The following is an 18,231-nucleotide window of genomic DNA, read 5'->3' on the forward strand; positions in this document are numbered from 1 at the left end:
CATGCATGGAACTTTACAAACATCACAATAATGTCATGCACCGAGCTTTGATACTTTTGAATATGGATATTTTAAGATTTTGCCATGATGTACTGGAAATTACAATAGGGATTGAAAAATAAAGAGGAATTGAAATCAATTGATGAATAATGTGTATATTTTAGTACATCAGGATTTGAATATTGCTTTTGAATGATATGCTCTGTACACATTTTTTTGGGTTGAAAATGAAATTAATTAGTGAAATAAAATGAATAAAGAAATAAAGAAGAAACAGAAGAAGAACAAAGAATCCGTACAGATACAGAAGGTGATCCGAGAGGATACTCGGATCACCTAATGAAATATGCGTAATGGCAGCATTTTGAAGAGTCCATTGGAGAACATCTAGATTTAGCGTTTGAGTAAAATTGACCAGAGATTTAAGAAAAAATCGATCTCCCAAAACTAACTTAAAATAAAAGTCTGCGTTCCACCCGCATCAATGAAGAGAAAAATACCCAGAAAATAATGGCTTTCTGAGTACACGGAATTTAATCAGGAAATACATATCATAATCATGTGCGATAGTGCACAACTTTAATTGCGGTAAAACACTTTTAAATCTCTGATTAAAGTGTTCTCATTCAGATAGCAAGTAAGGACGTTGCAGCTTTTCGAACAAAGCCATTCGCTGTTAGAATTTTAGCAGAAATGTGACAAATGTGTGTGAGAATGAGCCTCGAGGGCACTTTCTGAAAGGGGAATACCGGACTAGTTAATACTTAGTCTGAAAAGAAGGGGTTAGATTTTAAAAGCACAAAAGACAAGTGAAAATTTGATCAACATTTGAAAACATTATCTTTTATACGATAATTGCAAAAAAGCACTGAATTTTCCTCATTTTTTTTTGTACATGATTAATGAGAAATTGTCGGGCAGTCACGTCAGTAGCTCAGTCATTTGCATAATTATTGTACGAGAACCACTTTGCAGATAATAGCAAAAATTCACAATTTCATAACTTCCCTAACTTTTATCAGATTTTAATCAAGTTTTTACTGTTGTGCTTTTAAGATCTTGACTCTTTCCTGTCAGACTAGCTTGCCATGGGTTACGAATTCCCTTTAAATGATCACATCAATCACATGATTGTGCCGTGGCGTAGAGAAACATTGCTTTTACCTATGAATTCTACGAATACATACACGTTTGCTCCTGATGGCGCAGACAATCACACACACACACACACACACACACACACACACACATATATATATATATATATATATATATATATATATATATATACGGGGGAAGGGAGAGAATTTCTAACGTTTCCTTCGAGGTGAATTATCCTTCAACGCTCAATTGAGAATTGCCATAGTTGTACATAATGGGCACAGACATTATCAACTCTTTGGAAAACGCGATGAATAGAACGATATATACTTCTGGTTATTCTTGACAATTCTGCTGTACATAGATTTAACTTTCTATGGTAAAATTTTTTTTAAACATTCATCAAGCTCGGCAATAAAATATCTATGAATTAACGATTGTCAAAATGTTTACACCGAAACGTAATTATACTCTCTCTTTTTTTTTCTTTTATTTTGAAGCTACATCCTTATGTTAAAACAGATGCTAACATAATTATGTAACCTACAATGACAAGATCCTAACTGCCTAGAGTTCAAGAATGGTACTTATGGTCTTTAACTATAGTGTCATAGCTATATAAATCGCCTGATGTATGAGATGAAACTTGCTGTTTTCGAGATTTATTCCTTCCTTACCCATTTCTTTCTTTCACTGTGAATCACCAACCACATAGTTTTTACTACCGATTGGCAACATCTGTGGCAATCGTCGTGATCGATAGTGCCTGTCGATTCTAAACACATCGCGCAGCTATAAATACACAGCTCTCCCTTTCCGTCGGCGTGCATCTCCCCCGAGCCGTCTCGCGGTGCAGCTGGTGAACCCATCCGCCTGGTGCCGCTGCTTTCTTCTCCTCGCGACGCTCTGTCTGGGCCGCCTAAAACGTGGCTCTTAGCCCGTGGAAGCTGTCTTTTTTTTATTTCCATGCCAACTTTTGTTAGGGAGAGCGGGCGATGATGACATCTCAAGTGTGGGTTTGAATCGGTGAGGGGTACAACGGCAGAAAAAAAAAACAACCAACAAAACATCATCGACCGTTAACGCTTTCTGAGTCAAGTTCTGCAACATGAAACTCTATGCAGACGTCTGTTACGCACCCCGACATGACTGTGGTTATCCGAAACTCTCATAGATAGTCATGAAGGACCTTTTGCACATTTAATGATTCATCTTAAGGTTTACTACATAATTAGAATGTCTCCATCCGTCCGTTTCCCATGCATGCTTCAGACCTGTATAATAATTGTCTCCACAAATTAATTTGTTGTCATTAGTGGGTTTATGCGGCCATTATTATGCTTACCATGATGTTTGTGTCTAGTCGTTATTACGAAGAAACTGCAACAAAACTGTGTCATAATTCCGAGAATTGATGTATAGGTATTGTACAAAGAGACAACAGGTAGGGTTAAGATAGCTATATCATCAGATGTTCATAAATTGAATATGATTTCCAAAGTAAATATAAAAACAACAGATATGTATTATGATGGACATATCAAACGCATGCTCAGCCGAGACTGGTGGGCACTCAATGACTATTGGAGACGAGAGATTAGGGCATGGAGAACGGACGAAAAGAAAAAGGATGAAAGAGGAAGAGAAAACGGAGGAAGGAGAAAAGGAAGAAAAATAAAAACAAGGTGAAAATTACAAAAAAAAAAAGCGCAGGTGGACGAGGAGAAGAAGATAGAGAACGACAAACTCGAAACTAGAAAAAGGGTATATATGCAGGAGGAAAATTCGAGAGAAATACATGCATTGCTATGTCAGAAAAAAAAATACTATCTGAGAATGACAACTTCAAGTATAGCCAGGTGCCCGCACCTCGTCAGGGGCCCGAATACCGTCACCCCGCTTAAAATCGTTTTGAGCGCACTGAACAAAAATGTATGCCCGGGACTGTGTTCTGTACGCTTGAAACTTGGCAGGACTACCACAACCAAGCAAATTGTGGTGAAAACCGAACAGTTTTTCGCGAAAATCTGAAATTTTAATAGGGCTATAGGAATACGTGTTATATGTCACCCGCACGCATCTTTTACGTGTATGTCTATGGGAACATCACGGTCACCGCACACGTCTTTTACGTGCTAAGCCTATGGGAGAGCGGGTGACGAGTTGCGGGCCCCTTCCTTAGCGCGCAACTTTTTCGCATCGTTCACCTTTGACGACGATAGCTGCAAATTTTCAGTATCGATCAGTGAACTTGTGATTCCATTGGAATTTTCAGCATTTTTCCTGTATGTGAGTTGGATTTCAAAGAATTTCAGTGGCGAAATGTGATTCAATTATGGGCAAACATTAACTATGACGAGGTGCGGGTCACCCAAGTATACATTGCACTACGAATCGAAACCTTCCAGCCTTCAAATCAACAAAATCAACAAAATATATTATTTGTGATTACTGCGATGCTTTTATAAGGTGACGTATGTGCTGTTTGCATTGCAAATTTATGTTAGATTGATTTCAGAAAAGTGTTGAAAGATGTGTATGTTTGTCATGATCATCGTCACAAGACGCATATGAGGCAGAAAGGACTCCTTCCAAGACTTGACATGATAAAAGTGATAATAATAATAATAATAATAATAATAATAATAATGATAATAATGATAATAATAATCACCATCATCATCATCATCTTAATCATGACTGTAAAATCATACTGATATGCATTTTGTCATGTTATCATTTTGCTGAATCTTTGCCACAGTTTTTTTTCCAAACCTTTTAGCCCTCCATGGACTATTTTACTAGTATTTTCTCCAGGTCAACAAAATACAAATTCAGAACTTTCAACCATAGTCTCTTTTTTTTCTTAACATTTCTCTCGTAAACGTTTACACAAACAAATGTCGTAGTGACTGCCACTTTAAACTGAACTTGTTGAAAGTACCCGAAGCAGAATAAATATATCTCTCATCTACATAATATTCAAGAATTTTTTTCTTCATAGAGTTAAACCTAGGGACTTTGTTTTTTTAACTTTTGTACAAACAGTTGTTGTTTAATCAAAATCACAACACAATTTAGAGCATCGTTTCTCTTTTCTTTAAACCGAAAATAATATTTTCCAGACTAAATTTTATCTGTGCTCTAGAACCTTCATTTATCCATTTTTCAATTTCATTCCAGATTGACTTACTAGTTTCACATTCATAAAAGAAATGTACATATCTTCCAACTCTTCTTTACAAAACGAACATTTATCACTAATGACTTTTTTCATCTTGTACAGTTGCTTATTCAAAAACAAAATCTTATTTACTATTTTATACTGAAAATATCTCAACCCAATGTCCACAGTAAAACGTTTGCCACAGTTGCTGAGTGTCTGTTAAGGTTACGATTCTGAATAATGTAACGATCGAGGCTGATGCTATTTTGCAATAATGTGTATAACCATTCCGAGGTTTGGTAGAAACCTAAAGCGTTGCTCAAGTATTATGTCTTATCATTAAATGTTAAGTGTGATTTTCTTATCTTCTCCTCTCTTCTGTTCTTCTTTCAAATTATCGCTTGTATTATCACACTCATCATAATACAGTACTCTCCGCGTAATCGGGTATCGCTTAAACGGGTACTCCGTTTGATTGGGTGCTTAAGTCAAAATCAGTTCCAATGCACAATAAACTTACCTGATAATCGGGTTGGCTCTTCGCATAAACGGGTAAATAATTTCTTGTAAGCTAATTTCTACCCACATTTTATTGCAGATATAACACTTTAAGAAATCATGAATGTCTAATTTTCCATGGCTAATCGCATTCTCCGCCTAATTTGCAATGAAGACCTATCATCTGGGGAGTGATTAAACATGAAAACACAAGTACCAGTACCGACTTGCCTCATGCAAACGAACATTACACATGTAGCTGGCATTTACATTTGCAAAGACAGACAGGAGATGAACACACTTGCACTCTCTCTTGCTCCGCAAAAACATTTACAATACGAGAAGTTTGCAACGAATATCAGGCCATGCACCAGCTCCAAAATTATGCTTTTCCCCAGTCACTTCTCGAAAAGTAACCCGACGTTCTACGTGAATTGTGCACGCAAAGACACGTGTTCATTTCGGAAAACGCCTGCGCGTGTTAGCGAGGAGACGATAGTGAAACGACAAAGTTTTCTGAAGACATATTTGTCCATAAAAAGAATGAAAATTATTGCTCGTGACTGAGCAATATAAGATATGTATAATGTGCCATGCAAGCACAGGGGGTTATCATACATTGTAGGTGTTTGGTGCAGTGTACCATGCATGTACATACACATTGTGTGTGTGAATTGTGAATGAGACGTGTTCTTCTGTTAATCGGGTACTGTATTCATTACAGCAGCATTCATGATATAAATTGGAATTTCATACAACCTTAGCGTGTAGACGGGGATCACAATAGGGAGTGGTATGGGTTAACGAACACACCGAAGGCTTATGTCTTTGTAGATACCTTTAAGAAATGAATTACTGAAATAATTTTGGATTATAAATTCCTGTACAATTAAATCCGTATGGTATACAATCGGCAGATCTCTTCTTTGTAGAAGTGCGGGAAGTGGCATTGAAGTTGAAGGGATATTACAGTATTGGTAGAGGTGAGAATTAGGCTTTTAACTTTTTGCGAGATATTAAGAAACCGTTTGTAAAATAGTACAGGGCGTACCTTTCTAAGAGGAATTCAAAGTTTATTTGGTGATAATCGGTTTTGGAATGGCTGAAACATCCAAAAATAAAGTAAAACAAAGCGATCGTAATATAAGGTGAGTCCCACATTTTATTAGAATTGCTCTGTTTGGGGTATCTCAGCCATTTCAAAACCAATTTTCATCAAATAAACGTTGAATTCCTTTTGAAATTACATGCTCTTTCATATTTCATAAGAGCTTTCTCATAATCTCACCCCGAAATGTTGGAAACCCGAGGTTAGGTCTCAACCAAAACTATACGATCCCTGTAACTTCCTTTTAGTATTGAATTAGGAATTTTATGTTCATCGGTGTATGCTTATCAGTGTGGAGTGTACGACTTTCATCTAGCTGGGGTTTGAACCTAAATCTCGCCTTCTTTATGACGACAGAAGCTGATATCGAAATTGTGACGTTACGTAAAAGAATCGTTTTACATATTTTCGAGCTGCCCCCTCCTTCCTCGTCATTACGCGTTCCTGCTACAATTTCTGAGACACCATTGGTAGCACTGTGTTCAGATCAAGCACAAAGTATCGCTTACACTATTTGTTAACATTAACATGCAAATAAGTGGACATTTTCATTGAAAAAAAGACCCAAGAATAACACTTTGGAAATGTTTTCAAGTTGTATCTTATAAGAAGCTCAATGCGTCGTTCGGGTGATACTTTAATGATACAAAATGGCAAAACCTATCCCCTATTACTCCTAAAAACTCTGTTGCACCCTTCAGAATGTTCTGTGAAATTTGCTATGGTTTAACCATTACGTCGTTGCCACCCAGTTACAATCGTAACATTGATATCGACGAAGATAAATCGGACGCGTACAACAATTAGAAGTCAAAAACGACATAAACGATGACTCTACACTTCGATTTTTGCTGCTCTTTAATGTTCGGTGAGCTGCATGATTTATTCTTATGATACTGCAGCTGCTGCTGCTGATAAGTTATATACATGTAATACTAGTATACTTGCTGTGATCGCTGTATTTGAAAGTTGTTAATGTCGACGAGGGGATAGTAACCGGTTAAAAACCGGTTTGTTTGTGTGACGTTCAATCCGACATGAAGCTGCTTGAAGGAAGATTGGTATGAAGGGTTAAAAAAATCAACAGATCAGTGAAAACTTTGGGGTTTTCGAAATCGGAAAGAGGAAGTGTAGGATATTTTGAGCAACACATACAGCTATTCAACATGTCCAACGTGCATTATGATGCAATTAAGGGGAGCGCCGTAATATGGACGGCTTTGTTTTGCAGTTTTGAACTGGCTTTTGTGTACCCAGATCTCTTCATTTTTATTTTGAACACAATAGTGTCAAGCTCATGATCACCCATTGTCACAGAACACGAAGGTCATAATTTGTTCTGCACTATGAAAGCATTATGAGTGCGCGATATTTCACAAGGTCATCGTGTGCCGAGCCGTGAAGAAGCTTTTGTTTCTTTCGTGCATGGTGTATCAGTTCGTCTACATAACATTATTACTTGTACTTCAAACTTATTCAAGTGACAAAAACATTCGGTTTTGAGCAGTAATAACAACGCTAGATTGTTTCCCGATAGAATGAAATGAACACAATGATAATTCTCAGCTGTCTCTATACCTCTGATCACATTATCATGAATATACTTGGATAGTTTGGCCTTTGTAAACGACATCGCTCTTTCACGTCGGAAAGAAGGCCTTCTTTTTGTGATGAAAGGTTTTTCCTTTTTTCCTGATCGATGTCAATGGAGCCTAAATAAATATGGAATGGGTACAGCTTACCGAAGTTTGATTATGGGTACATAATTATGGTTTATGTGAGCAAACTCATGTTGCTTAGTAGGGAAACTGTCCAGGGGAGTAATCTTATCTCTCAGTGCTCAATCATAGTTCCAATCATATCTTTGATTTGAAGATAACAAAGTCCATGCATTTGACTATGCTATCTACATGGTGGTTTGTTGTTGTTGGTTTTTTTTTTTTTTTTTTGGTGTGTGTGTTTTTTTTTTTGTGTGTGTAAAGATCAACGATTCTCCCTTCCAGACGACTGAATTAAAATTATTTGATTTCCTGATAGTTGTATTATCACTACTCCTTTATGGGCTGAAAGAGAAAAAGGGAATGATAACAAATCAGCGAAAAATGGTCGGACGAACTCGGCAGAACAAAGCGACTACTTGCGGATTCAATTTGTCTGGGCCGGGCTCACGAGACAAGAGCCCAAATCAGCAAGATCACAAAGGTGTGACAAAAGCTGGAAAAGAGCCATCAGAATTAGCGCCATTGAACCTCTTAGGGACTGAATAGCTTTTCGACTTGCATTCGGCGCCTCTGCACCGACCCATACATCACTGTAAGAGATCGCGCTGAAGTGATAAATGACTTCAGGCAATATCACGCCTGGTAATTTTATATTGTCATCGCGCACTTGAGCGAGACGTGTTAAATACAATTTTGATCGCGGGCAACAATGGACGCTAATTTCAAAGCAAATAACTCTGCACGGTATTTTGATCAGAAGCCGGGCAAGTCAACCGCTGGAAAGTATCAACATAGATTTTGATACGAATCTCACAGGCAGATAATTATTTCGCACAACACATGCCTACCCACCCACTCGTTATTTTCCATAATTTCTGTCAGTGATCTTCACACATAAGTTCCTCAAGCACGTTAGCTTATCACTGCTCACATCAGTACGACTGTGGCATTTGCTTTCTTGTCGTAACTGTGGAACATAATACATGTATATACATGTATATATATATATATATGTATATGTATATATATATATATATATATATATATATGTATATGTATATATATATATATATATATATATATATATATATATATATATATATATATATATATATATCAATGTAACTGGCACCGTGCCGTTAACTATAATAGATAGCTAAATCTTTGCAGATCAGATGTAAAATGAATGCAGACATTTGGTTGTTGAGCGCTGGAATCCAAACCGTAGCATAAACACAGCTTGAGAAGGTATTGGTTCAGAACTACAATGATAACAGTGTCAAATGTGTTAGGCTTGTTATTTACGTCCTACTAAAACATTAGCATTGTTAGGTAAATTGAAAACATTCGCAACGAATAGAGGGTTAGAATGATATTGAGTATACTCCCGCATAGTTTCGTAACTTGATAAGGTATTGACCTTGTGAAGTTAATAGCGCACTCCTGTTCCAGGTTTGAAGCCAGTGCCAGCTGTAGAAGAATCCGACTTCAGAGCTCTTTAACCTATGGCGGCCATAACTGGGGGCTTCCAAAGAAGAACAAAAGCACTTTCAATGGGTTATACAATGAGCTAGGTGCGTTGCTATGTCAATGCATAAATTATCTTTTGTTAGGCATTTATACTTGAAGCCCTCCAGTTAGAAATTACCATAAAAACAGTACCCAAACCGAATTGGTCTATAGTTACTATAATGTAAAGTCCTTTAATAATCTTGATTGACCACCCACTATGTGGTACAGAGATGCTGGGGGAACAAAAAAGTGATAAAAACTACAAGCTATGTCCTAGAACTACTCTTGCCTCTTTGCATCAACTGTGCAGCAATAACGCCTAATCATTTATGTCCTTCATCCGTGTCTATTGATTGACGTTTGGTTTGTATTTTCAACTTGATGCACACAATTGCATCACTGTCAATTTGTTTCTTTCAAAGCACGAATACGTCTATCATCGTCGATGCTGAGTGACAGTTGGTAATCGAAGCACGAATTCGATTTTATTATCTCTCTCTCTCTCTCTCTTCCTTTCTTTTTATCTTTCCCTTTCTTTCTTCCAGTCTTTCTTCGCCCACTTCTATACGTTTTTGTCTTCCTTTTAACTTTCTTTTTTAACCAAATCTGTAACCTCTGGCCCCTGACGTATTGTTGGAAGTTTATCTATAAAATTTGTCGATAGCGAGAGGTGATAGATATTTCAATATACGTAGTTAACTCCAACAGTTGATATTTCAAGTACAGATTGTTTACGTTGATAAAACGTTTGATAAACGGATGAGTTTTGATTTGAATTTCAAACTACGGACTCTTGGACTTTCATACGATATTAATGGTGCATATATTCAAATAGAATAAATCCCCTTTAAATCAATTGCTCGTCATACTTCAGACTTTGTCGCACTTCACGCATTCAGATCATCTGATACAATCAGAAGTTAAACAAAGCGCCCACACCTGGTTCGAGGGGAGCGGAACTGTATCTTCATTGTAAATTTGGGAAATATCTTACCAAACGGTTCAGTTACCTCCATGCGTGCTTGCCGCGTTATTGACATATCTAAGGTAGATCTGTATGTACAGCTCGATCGTCCCTGTCGCGAACAAAGCGGAGGAATTTCACACTCTGAAATTCCTTCTCGAGTCTGCAAACACAGTATCGTCCGCTGCAACGCGGCAAGGCCTAATCAGTGCGCATGCAGTCCCCATTAGGGTATATTAGCAGACAATCGAATCGACTCGCTGAGCACGCAATCTGAGGCGGAAACGTGGGAAACGAGTAGCACTGTCGTGGTTTTGGCGGTCGTAATATATGGAGAATCGTGCAAGCATGGTCGCCCAGTTATGGCGAAACAATTAGCGATGTTTTCATGGGGGCATTCTTTACCACCTGTATGAGCGACATTGCCGTTGTCACCTATTAAGTACATACTATCGCTATGCGTCACCGTACTCGCAAACGGTTCGACCCCCTTTACATCCATTACCAGTTAGATTTCTACTGATGTAAATAATGACATGATATGATGGAGCAGTTTGATCGAAATATCATGGATCATGGATTTTTTAATCGTAGTATTTTTTCACGTTGTATGCACCCAATATTCTTATCCCTTAAAAACAGCATGCTCAATTGTGATGTCATCAACGATATAAAGTCAGATAATTATGCATCGCAATGCCTACTGTCACCTTAGTTAATACACATCAAACTCATTTCAGCACGACAGGTCTCACAAATCTACACCTTAGACAATGAAATCGTATGATAATCGCTGCGGTGTGAAAGGCGAGACATTGTATCTTATAAAACTTATCTTGCTATTGTTAGCAGGTGCACACCTTATGTATTGTTATGCATATTTCCACTGATTTTACAGTTGATGGCATAACGAAAGGAGGGAATTTTTTTTAGGAGTGGAGCTGAGTGGGTGTAGAAAAGGGAAAATCACAACAATTAAAGGCATTTGATAAACATTTCAATTAAACATTTTCGGAATTTGTGAGGTGGAGACCTATTGATATCACTTGAAATCATTATGGACTTAGTTTTTCAACTCGTTATCACACGTCACATATAGCTTTATATGGAGTGACAAATGTTACAACTAATAAGATTTAGAATATTCATTATGTTCACTTTAGTGCATTCTGGATAGTAAATGAGATAAATCTAGCAACAATCTTGTACCTTTATTCGCAGGAATGTAATGTACTTGTGAATGATTTCAATTGATTTTGCGCCATGTAAATGCTTTTTGTATATACTGAACTTATAACTTATAATTTGTGTTACTTATACATCGTTATGGATGGATGTTGTAAACAAAACACTGTGTGATTTGTGTGGAAACTTAATAAATGAAATGAAATGAAATTTATCAAAAACTCAGTAAAATGTAACCTTTATTTAGCTCACCGGTGGCAACATTAGAAATGCCTGAAGAACGGCCGTGATATACGTTGGGGAGTATGAAAAATTCATTGCCTACATTTTTAAGGGGGCGCATTTTGAGTCATCTTTCCCTTAAATCCTTCAGACGAGAACCCCTTCTCCTGTAAAAGGGGGGGGGGTGCTTTCATATTATCGAGGAAAATATTGCTTGTCTATAAAAGTTTGAAATACTTGCAACTTTGCAATTTCGAGATCGAGAAATGAGAAATGGAAGGGAGGGGCGGGTAATCAAACCAAATTGTCAAAACTTCTGTACTATATATGGAGCGATACAACACTGTATCGCCTATAAAATAGAATTTTAGATTTATTGCCACTTGGTCTACTATCAGATGTTCTACTTCACAGTTCGTCTAACACCACTACGGTTAGACTCATTTAGTCTACGATTAATTTTGTCTAATTCCCATTTGGTCCAATTCTCACATGGTCTAAAGCCCAGTTTGGCTAATTATCATTTCGTCTAATGACCAGATGGTCTAATTGCAATTTTTTCTCCTTGGACTTTTTCCATTTTGTCTTATTTTATAAATTGTGGATATTTAGACGAAATGGGCATAACCCATCTGAAAGTAGACCAACTGGTAATGAGGCTAAGTGGCAATTAGACTAAATGGTTATTAGACGAACTGGTTGTAGACGACACGGGATTAGACAATGTGGGTTGAGACTAAATTGCTATTAGACAGAGTGGGAGTGGACCAAGTGATAGATCACCGAATTTTAAACATCGTTTTCATTAATCTGTCGTTATGAGCATGTCATTATAGATTTTGGTCATTAACATGCTCCATTCAATGGTATATCGAATGCAATGATTCACTTATTCCCTTTTCAGGGTCCAATTGCAACTGAAGTTGCACCTCATCGATGCATGCTTATATTGGTCATGCTCTGTGGCAACAGTCATTTGAAAAGAAAATGCAAAAACAAAGTTATAAATAAGACACCGGCCAAGCGTATCAGCTTACGCTTACGTAACATCTGGACGCTAAAAGTACATAAGTACTCGGCAAGGTCAACATGAATAATTCAGCGCAATACATGACGGCAATGAGAATAGGACTTCGTATCAAAGGACCAAGCGTGTTGGGGCGATAATATACCAGTGAATAGCCGTATAGTTACACAACTGCCTCACCTTACGATCTATTTTCAAATTTATTGTTCGGAAGGTGAAAAAGATTTTACAAAGAAACAAGTAAAATGCAGGCTGGTAGTGACAGCTGTTGAAAAGTTACAGTCAGTGTATGACGCGACCACATCGTCGTTGACGACGATGTCTGTCCGACATCAAGACCTTGTTGTAATCCTGTCTCTTATAACTGACAGCTATATTCGCTTTACTTGTCTTTGTGTTTTCACCTCTGGTAAGGATATTTAATTTCTTTCTTTTTTGAGGTGGTGGGGGTAGCGTTTGCTTGTCTTTTATTAGTTTGTATGTTTGCAATACAATTTGAAAAGGTTATTGAAAGATTTTGAATGCATTTTCAAGATTATGGGTCCGTTGCTGTAAAAGAGACATGTAATCACTTTAACAAAAAAATAAGAACGGACCCAGGATTTTTCTAAAGTGATGTTTCCAAATTATTTTGGAATTAGCGGCCCTTTGACCCTGACTAATTTTTGAGCTTTCTATACAAGTCAGATTAGTTTGCAGGTGCGCTTTAGGTTTTGTTTGAAAGAGTAAACCCGATGGCACATCTTGAACGAAAATGTAAGTTTTCCAATAATGCTGTAGTCTGGATATGATGCCTTATGATGATCTTGTATAGATCACCGACACCATTAATTAATGAATTTACTCAGAGCACCTTCTTCAATGTTTTGCGCTGCAGCTCCATGTATACAGAAGTACTGACATTGTTACTACCCTTGCTTTACTACACGCCTATATTTGTATACACTTGTACAAGAAAGACATTGCAGTTAAAACAAAGAGCTCGTAAAAAAAAGAGTCCCATGGCCTTACCCCATACCATAAGTTTCCCTCAATCATCACAGTTTTCATGTTATTGCCGTTATTTGAAAGACAAACAACAAGAATAAGACGAGAATTTGCTGGAGCAACAATATGAGAATGCGTCATCGCATGATGACGCATTTAACACACGTCTTTGAACTTATTCTCGTTATTACTGTTAAAGTGTTAACCCCCCCCCCCCCCATTTTTCACCCAGTGTGAGTTGGTCGTTGGATCATTATCATGATCACTGATTCAAAACATCAACACGTCATGACACCTCTGTACGTTGTTTGCGTTGAAGCCGTTAAAGCGTGACGGTAATTACTGAAATTATTGCACCTTCATTATTGAAATGCGGGCTGCTGGATAGAGGGAGCGGGGACACGTAACAAACTTAGTCGCCTAAGCGTTACCTCTTTAAGTAGGCGTAGTCAAATGATGAGGTTCACGTTACAGTCGTTAAGTTCGTTAAATGCATGGAGATAGACTTTTATATTCACAGCCGTTCACACTAACAACCTTGTAAACGCTCTGGGTGTAATATAGCATAGCCTGAATCATTTACTCATGGAAATGACGTCACATTTAAGAACAAGCAATTATCTTCTGCTCAGTTTGATAACCCTTACATCTTAACCCATTTATTGTGATCCATGACTAACAACTTAGTCACAAAGCATTCATTTCTTTCTTATTTTCTTATCTATAAGAAAAAAAACACATACACACAACCAAACCATCAAGCAAACATCGCAGAATTATCTAGATATAAAACACACTAAAACATGATAATATAAAGCAAAAGCAGTCACTGACGCTCGATTCTGACTTCTTATGATATATAGAATGATTATTGATGATTAGATTTGGTACTTTCATTTCAGGGCATTTAGCCCAAGTGAGCAAGTTATACCCTTGGGTATTTTACGGGAATATGGCGTCTCATTGTCAAAATCATGGCTATTTCTGCTTTATATATGGATATGTCATAAATATTTTGATAAACTATATATATTATATATATAACATATACATTATATGCACATACAGTCACAAACACACTTACACATAACAGAATACACGCATAAATGTTTACGATGCTTTCCCTATATTTCCAAGGAAAGGAAATGATAGCGTCTGTTTCAATTTCAGTTTCAACTTTTAATCTATTTCTGCAAATTTTCTGGGCAAAAAAAAAAAATCAAATTTTACAAACGAATTCAATAAATCTTTGAAATGCAAACTACAATAAAACCATTCCATTTTCTCTTCCATAACAATTCAATCTCACTTTGCATGAATCAAGTTTTTTATCAATTAGGGCTGAAATTATGACTTTCAGTTCTGTTACAATTCTTGCACATTTTCATTTATATTGCTCATGTCAAATTTACATCTCAATTTGTCTCTGCATTTGTTTTTTTTTCTTCAAAAATGCAATATATAAACGAAAATTCAACAATGGTATAGAGATTTCTGTATCATGTAATTTTCTGCAAACGTTAAACTTTTACAAACAAATTGAAAAACCAACCAAATACAAAATATGGTGAATTGTTTTTTTTTCTCTTCCATAACACTCCAATCTCATTTTGCATGAATTAAGTTTTATATGAATGAGGTCTGAGAATAAGACTTTCATTTCTGTTTAATTCTTACTCATTTTCATCTATTATTCTTGCCCAATTTCAATTTCAAGTCATTTCTTCATTTTTTCTTCAAGAATACAATATACAAACGAAAAAACAACAACACAGAGATTGCTGTATATCGGACTATTTACATACAAATTCAATAAATCATTGAATACAAAATACAGTGAATTATTGCACTTCGTCTTACATAATACTGAGTATTTGAATCTCATTTTGCAATTAGGTCTGCACTCGAAGAAATTATAACATTCATTTCTGTTGTAAGTCTTGCCCATTTACTCGGACATAACGTAGAACCAAACAGTTTCGCTATGACTTGCCTGTGTACAATGTCTTATCAATGTTTGTGTTCCATCTACATTATCTGAATTGGGCTTTCAAAGATTTAAAAAAAAAAGGAAATAGAGGAATACGATGGAAGAGGTATGATCAAACTCAAATATATATAAAAAACAGAAGTTTCCGTTTCCTGTGTTTTTACCAATTAGTGATGATAGTTGCAACCAGAAATGTAGATTATGAAATCATGCGTATTGCGGCTGCATATGCCGTTGACGAAGTTGCTCAAGGTGGACGTGCATGGCGCTACTCGAGATTCCTGTGTCAGGGTACAGACTTACTGCAAAACCTTTAGATCTATATGTTCTTCATACGCCTTTCTCTATGATTTGACCATAAGAATATCGTAAATAAATCATGTTTTGTGTTCACACTATTAGCAGGCACATTCCTTTTTGTTTTAGCCATCATTTCTAGGTCATTGTAGCAGAACCGAATTTGTAAGCAGATGATACAGTTCATCTTTCTTCGATTTATGTGAAAAAGAGAGGAAATTTTGCTGAGATATGTGCGTGACAGTGCGTGTACAGATTAATGGGAGACTGTAATCTAACGTTCGCATGTGGTTGCTCATGATATTATAAATTTTCCTGAAAACACGTGAAGCGTTGATCTTTGTTCTTGTTTTAGGTTCAATTGTGATGAAACATCTATCAGTCTGTCTGTATCTTACTATTTCCCTATTATATTCTTATAAGCTTGACATGAAGTGGAATTGCAAACAAGAATGGCAAGCGGGTGGAAAAAAGAAGACACAGGAGATGATGAAGAAGCAGACAAAGAATGGAGAACAGAAGAAGAAGAAGAAGAAGAAGAAAGAGAAGAAGAAGAAGAACAAGAAGAACAAGAACAAGAAGAATTAAGGGAGACAGTAAGGGGAGTTGTAGAACTAATTATAAAGGAAGGATGGAGCTAATGTCAAAACATCTCGAGAACCTTCCCACTGGAGGCATATGAGCATCGAGAACAAGAAGAAAGGAGTGAAGAAGAAACTTGATCATCACGAGGGTTGTCTAAAAGACATCACAGTTAAGATATTCAAGAAAATAACACCGCTGTTAATAATGATAATAAGTAGCCCGGAGCGCTCGATCATGCATGATTTGTGTCATGAATCAAAACATCTCCGCACTCTTTGGATGTGCTTCTGATCTCATGGATAGCCTGCCATAATGTTTGGCTCTAATCGCTTTTTCTTTTCCGAAGAAAATCGAGTGAAATGCGACAATCCTCTTTTAAGGACATCTCTGTTATGTTCCTCTGCCACAACAAATAAGCATGTAATAAATCTCTGATTCAGTTTTCTGTGTTGGCGTGTCCTTTTGTCACCTTATCATCTATCTTGAGATCTATCCACGAAAACGATCCAGGTTTTAACTGTTCGGAGCATGATAGGTCTTCTTTTCTCTCTAGTTCTGCAGAAGAAAAGGCTGGGACTCTTTACGTTTGGGAACAAGTCACCCCTATCGTTCTTTTGGACTGGCAGTGATGAAGGGGTCTGTCGACACAATAGGTTGCCCGGCTCCGCGGCGCCGAATTTCGGCCTCGCTCCGCTACTTCTACGGCGCTCGAACAAAAACTACAGACGGGTCGTTGAGGCGTGACGAAGCTGGACCGCGCAGTCTCGCATGCGAACGGAGATTTTCCAACAGGAGGTGGGTATTTGGGGGTGTGCTCTCCCCCCCCCCCCCCCCAAACTCCAGGAAGGGGCATTCGGCGCCAATATCTCATCTTCGCGCAGCTACATGGTACAATTCGTTTGTTGTTACTAGCAAAACAACGTCAGTGGGCAGGTGAAAATGCCCATTGCGCTCTTACTGTACTATAATTAAGCGGTCGATAATATCACGCTGATTAGTTTAAGCAGCACTTTAGGGCTGGCCAATCAGACATATCGTCTTTGTGAAATGGAGGAGAAAACTCTCGGACCGTCAAGCCATTTTCAGCTTAATTACTCTCCTATCATGCGTGACTCGCTCCCACCACAAACTTAAGTCAGGCACACCTTTGTTTAAACTTTACCAGGTAGTTCACTTCAGAGGCTTATTGAGAGGAGAAACATACGATCGCGTTTGACATTTGTACGTTTGACCCGATAATTTAGTTTTACACTAAACACAGCCATCACTGTTAGATGATATATGTTAATTTATTTATACTCAAAGACTTAATAGACAAAGTAAGGTTGAAGGAAGGGGGAAGAGAGATGCCTGGTTTCAATGGATCATTCACATCAAGAAAGCTAAATAACTGCACATTCCACTCGGACGAAGAAGCCTAAGTAATCTTACTCCAAATTAATGAAACAGAAAGAGAGAACGAAGAAAAGGGAGGGGCTCGAATTAGTACAATTAACTCTTCCGGTTAGGATTGTCCGGTTTCTGAACACGAACATCTTCTACCTGTCTTACGATATGGCATAATGGCTCAGAGACCCAGCTTACTCGTCTGGTACCGTTGTAGAAAAAACAAACAAACAAAAAACAAACAAATATCGATCCCCCTTTGACTTTGAATAAATAATATATATTTGGTCATTTTACTTCTGACGCAGATTCTGCTATAGGATCGAAAGCTCAGGCCCCTTTTGACTCTATTTTACTCCATTGGCTCGCCACTATTGGATAAGCAGTTTTCAGAAGCTTTATTTTTTTTCTACAGTAAATATTTCTGTAACAACTAAAAGTGTGTAAATAATCAGACAGTGAAATGAATACATTGCAAATCA

This window comes from Diadema antillarum, unplaced genomic scaffold (genome assembly GCF_040938485.1).
Source record: "Diadema antillarum isolate AM-2024a unplaced genomic scaffold, OU_Dant_1.0 seq00000098_RagTag, whole genome shotgun sequence".
Taxonomy (NCBI): domain Eukaryota; kingdom Metazoa; phylum Echinodermata; class Echinoidea; order Diadematoida; family Diadematidae; genus Diadema; species Diadema antillarum.